General features: G+C 36.9%; 1 long non-coding RNA gene across 3 annotated transcripts; it reads right to left on the minus strand.

Annotated features, from left to right (window-relative positions):
- Nucleotides 1–1,835: 1,835 nt before the first annotated feature.
- LOC113300654 lies at nucleotides 1,836–4,746 on the minus strand. 3 transcript variants are annotated; one of them, XR_003335866.1, is made up of 5 exons: nucleotides 4,244–4,746; nucleotides 3,703–3,777; nucleotides 2,725–2,784; nucleotides 2,481–2,628; nucleotides 1,836–2,341 (listed from the first exon to the last, which is right to left on the minus strand). It is a non-coding gene; the product is annotated as an uncharacterized LOC113300654 (long non-coding RNA). The 3 variants fall into 3 exon arrangements; XR_003335865.1 differs by having other exon boundaries at nucleotides 1,836–2,628; XR_003335867.1 differs by lacking the exon at nucleotides 2,725–2,784 and having other exon boundaries at nucleotides 1,836–2,628.
- Nucleotides 4,747–5,230: the final 484 nt, after the last annotated feature.

Consider the following 5,230-nt stretch of genomic DNA (forward strand, 5'->3'; position numbering starts at 1 on the left):
ACAGGTTGTGTGTTAAGTACAATCAGTTCTTAAATCCGACCTTTGGGTTGTTGATTGAATTGATTGACACTTGGATATTGGTTTGTGATATCGTCTAAGTTATTTCTCTTATTCAACCGGGCTCGCAAATTCCTATTTGTTGATTGCAGATTGAATTGAGAAATTGAGATATAACTCTTTGATATAATTTTCTATAGATTGAGTCTGACTGTCTAGTTGATTCTCTTGAAAATTATTGTACTTTGTCTATTCAGATTGTTGAACGAAATATTGGGTGTAGTTGTTAGACCCCCGCTTTTTCAACTCCGGCTTAAACCAAGACAGTGGTCGTTCCAGAGTCAATACAGTCACAAAGAGGGATGAGGGTCGATCTGTAGGAGGGAAGCTGAGTAGTGTGTGTGAGATCAATGATGATCGAGGATTGTGAATGTGTTGATGATTTTTGTAAGTTTGTGAACTGTTGAGTTCGAATGAGATAAGTTTTGATTGATTGATTGAGTGATAATTACTTGTGTGTCGAAATTGTTATTATTCAATCATGGATTCAGAAACCTATTTATATTGCAAGAATAGTAGACACATTGATCCCAGTAAGTATGACGGTTGCTGGAGTGAAAGAGTGGGAAATCGTTGTTAAACCAGTTCCATGTCGTGCGGAGACTTTGTTGATTTTTCATCCACTATTTTGCTAACTCCCTCAACTGCTTGCACGACTTACTCACATTTCTCATCATGGGTGTATACACGTGTCGTAGGCTGACAGAACAAAACCCTAGTGAATATCCCCCATGTGACGTGATTGATGTCTCACGAATGTGGAGTCTTCAAGGAAGAAGTGCATTTAATTAGTCAGTTGTTGACTTGTCTAGACAATGAGTCTTAGCCTTAATGATTCGAGCATAATGAACGAATGTGGTATGCTCTGAGACTCATGGATTGAGCGTAAGGTGTTTGCTGAGACAGAATAATGGAAAGACGTTGAGTCTTGATGAATTGTGATATATCATTTTACCAGTCGAGGTAATAATAATATTTTGATAATTTGGATCAAGCGTCTGATGAGATTGCTCGATCAAGGATTTATTTTGGTATGTCGAGTACTCGAAAAGAAACCATAGATATTGCAGAATGCTCATTTCTGATCTAATATATCATGAATGATCGAATGATAGGAATCAAAAATGTTGGATGGTCATCCATTCGAACCATGTTGTTCAGTCGAGCAAAAATGTTGGTAGCAGGACCAAACATTAAATTAAAATATTTATTGCTGGATAATAGAATCCTCTAATGTTGATAGTTGAATCAACATGAGGAATATTGCTCGGTTGAGCAATTGATAGTTGAATCAATGAGTTCTGAACCTAGTTGATCGTGTATTTTGCTAATTTAAGCAGTTTAGTGTTGATAGATGAGCAAAATAAATATTGCTCGATTCATGAATTATTGGTAGCGAGACCAAATAAAGTATTAATTAAAAAGACTGGTAGCTAGACTGAATATTGTATGATTAATTAGGATGTTGATTGTTGGATCAACATAAAATTATTAGTGTTTGAACTTGCTCATAATTATGATTTGCAGAGCATTTGGTTTGAAACCCTAATTTTGATCGATTGTTGATCAATTGATGATTTACTGAAATCAACCAATGAGTGAGTGAGGAACCGCCAACATGGGATGATGGGCCAACCATGTAGCACCCAGGTGCTCAAATGAGCATGCACCCGAGTCCTTTGTAGACCAGTTGGTGAAAGGATGATTAAATGCTCGTTTAATTATTATTAAAATAGTGTTCGTCTGAGGATTACGTAATAAAACCTAGTTATGAAGAGATGAGGACCGACCAAGGGGTACGAGACTGGCCCTTGGTGGTCGTGGGACCAACTGATGGTCGATCAAATTCCAAGTTGTTTGGAAAGAGTTTGAACCCAATATGATCAATTAGGTCAGAAATCATAACAGGTGTGAGACCGGCTTTTGCAAGCCAAAAGGCCGACCTTGGTCTGTCAAGGTAACATGCATGTGTCACCATACTTCTCGTGACTCAATTTTGAGAATTTTGATATTTTCCGGTGCGCGTTCGAGCAATATTTTAGATTTTCAGAAGAGTTTAATCTTGACTGAAACTCTCGATTTTGCTTGAATGAACAAGTAGAACTTTGCTCGCACGAATAATATTTTAAAACTAGTACAACTGTTGCCACGGTGCGAGGGCCGGTCGAAGAACCTGAAGAAACGACACCACTACGTGATTGCATCAAAATTGGCATCAGCGTCATCCCGGTAAAATATGCCTCCATGTGCTGGCAGTGATCCGTAAACAACCAGAAGAGAGTGCCTACAATTAAAAGAAATATATATGACTTCATTTAGTTTTAATAAGATAAAAATCTGATTTCATCGCGAGAATCTATCATCCAAATTACGGTACTATCTAATGAATTCAAAATATTTCCATGAGGAAAAACCAACAGAACTGGAGAACGGAGATGAAAACAATGAATATCCTAGCAATCCGCAACAGCGAGATGCCACTGGTCCTGGTACGAAATTGGCATCAGCATCATCCAAGTAAATATGCCTCCATGTGCTGGCAGTGATCCGTAAACAAACAGAAGAGAGTGCCTGCAATTAAAAGAAATAAATACGATCAGACACAAAACTGATTTCAGTGCGAAAATCTATCATCCAAATTAATATACTATAGGTATAGACTTATACCATTACATATCATATAAGTCAGATTCTTAGTGGAGCAGATCCCACTATAGGAGCTCTATGCTGAAACAAGAGCAACAACAAGAGATGATCGGAACATGTAAAATTTGTAGAAAAAAAACAAACGGGGAAACAGAGAAAAAATCCTGGAAAAGAAATGGATCCAAATTATTTATCATTGAAGATGACTTTCATGAGGGGAAAAACAACAGAACTGGAGAATGGAGACGAAGATAATGAACATGTAGCGCTATGCTGATACTCATTGAAACAAAAAGAGGAACTTGAGGATATAAAACTTAGACTCCCAGCCCAAACATACAAGTCCTAACAAGTGGAAAGGTCAAATGTGTAGCAAGTACTTTAAAAACCAAAAACCGGCAAGTTTTCATAGGAAAATATAATACAGTTCTTTACTCATGAACCTGTAATCTTCAGAGGACGAGTCAATCCTTTAGAATTGACAAAAAAGTCTTTTAAAAGAGTAGTGGAGTGTATCAGTAGATGGCAAGGGCTTCAATGGAATTAATTTGGTAACCTTATGCATCATTATTTTTTTTTAACTTTATCAGACTTGCACCAACCAAGATGAGTAGTTATAAATGAGTTTCTTGACTACCTAAAACATAACTCTACTACCACTTGTGATTAGAATCAGTGGATGGGGGGTCATGAGGCAATACTGACAACAAATGAGAGACATTGTGCACTGGCATTAGCTAGTTTTTAGGCGACCAGAAATTCTTTGGCAGCCATATTTCCAATGGATCAGTTCACCTTTCCTATGAAATGGTTCAACCCAAACACATCTCAAGGACCTTTTGATCTAGTGAGGTAACAGGAAAAGTAATAAGTGGATAAAGAAGATAGAAAGAGTGGGGTTCCGGCGTTCTGCATTTGCCGTGTGCTAAATAGCTAACAGCTTTGTTAAATGTACGTTAAAGAAACGAATGGAGAGAGAAAAGAAAAAGAGACACAAACCTTAACATATTCCACATCAGATAAAAGCCTCCTAGGGTATCAATTGCTCAAAAACTATTTTGGTAGCAGAAATATCTAGCAACACAAAATAGTAAATTGATAAGAACTCCTTTAATACAATTAGTAAGGATATGAATTCCTGAAAGAAGAACATATTAACATTACATCAATGCTAAACAGATAGGGACCTGAAAATTCAAGAACATAATAAAGCTAGTAAATTTACTGCATTCGCTTTTACAAAAGAAACTACATTTTGGCATTAATATTGTATTCCATAATAATGGCAAAACAAAAGCATGGGAATGCCTTCAAAGTTCCTTCCAGTGAGCACTGGAAAATGCACACGATACAGTTCATCTCACAGATGCCCACTTACTGAATTTTCAGAACAAGGCTAAAATCCTGCTCAACATGATATGATAAGCACATAGGACCAAATACATGGGTTTCAAATAGCACTCCTACACCAACAAAAGAGAGAATGCAATAAATTTACTAAAAGAACTTAAATTGTTGTCATATGCGCCATTAATCTTACCTCAAATTGTTCTTCGATTGATCAAAAGTTTGCAAAAACCCTAATTCTCTCACAACTTAAAAGTAATTCAATCAATTACATCAAATGAGTGGTTATTTCTCTGTAAATCATTGAATCGATTCATTCAAAAGAAATTCCATCAATTAAAAGTAATTGAAACAATTCACCCAATTTCGTATTTAGGGTTACAGGTTAGATGATGATTGAATTATTCAATCAAATCAAAAACCTGTACTCTAAATTCGAAAGTGAGTACAAAATATTCAAATTTAGAGTGGAAATTGGTGAAGATGAACGGAGATTTAGATTGAGAAAGTACGGGTGATTTGTAGAAGGCACAAAAGACGAAATTGGTAGTAGTGGTGGTGTTTCAGTCGATTGAGAGCTGCAGGTGAAGATAGTGGTGGTGTTTCAAAAACTGATGTTTGCGGCGGTGGTGATGGTGGTAGTTTGCGGCGAGGTGGAGGTGGAGTTTCTCGGGAGTTTGGGACGAAGAAGAAAACATAACGAAGGAGAAGAAAGAAGAAGGTAAAAAGAAAAGAGGAAAAAAAAAAAAGGAGGTTGCCGAGATTCGAACCTGCAACATCTAGGTCACTTTACCCTGTATTTTACTAAACTGCCCCTCAACAATTACAACATTACCAACCTCCGTGTCCTTTTTTCTGCACACGAAATTTACGTGATTACCCATTGTGTTTTGTTATATTTACACCAATTTTAGTGAGAAATAGAAGCATAGAGGGGCTCTTTAGTCTTTTCATTGTTGATTGAAAATGGTTTGGGATACCAAAATCCAATCTTTTTGTGTTAATCGATGATGACTTAGGATTTACAAAAAAGTGGCCATATAAAGGTCCTCCCTCGCTTCGCTCGGTCGGCCCAATAATGATATTTTAATATTTTTCGTCAGGAGCCTGGTCGTGTGACCATTTGGCTTTTTGGGTTTTGGTAGTTTGAGCAATATTTGAGAAATATGGAAAAACCAGG

The sequence above is a fragment of the Papaver somniferum genome, chromosome 7, assembly GCF_003573695.1.
Source record: "Papaver somniferum cultivar HN1 chromosome 7, ASM357369v1, whole genome shotgun sequence".
Taxonomy (NCBI): domain Eukaryota; kingdom Viridiplantae; phylum Streptophyta; class Magnoliopsida; order Ranunculales; family Papaveraceae; genus Papaver; species Papaver somniferum.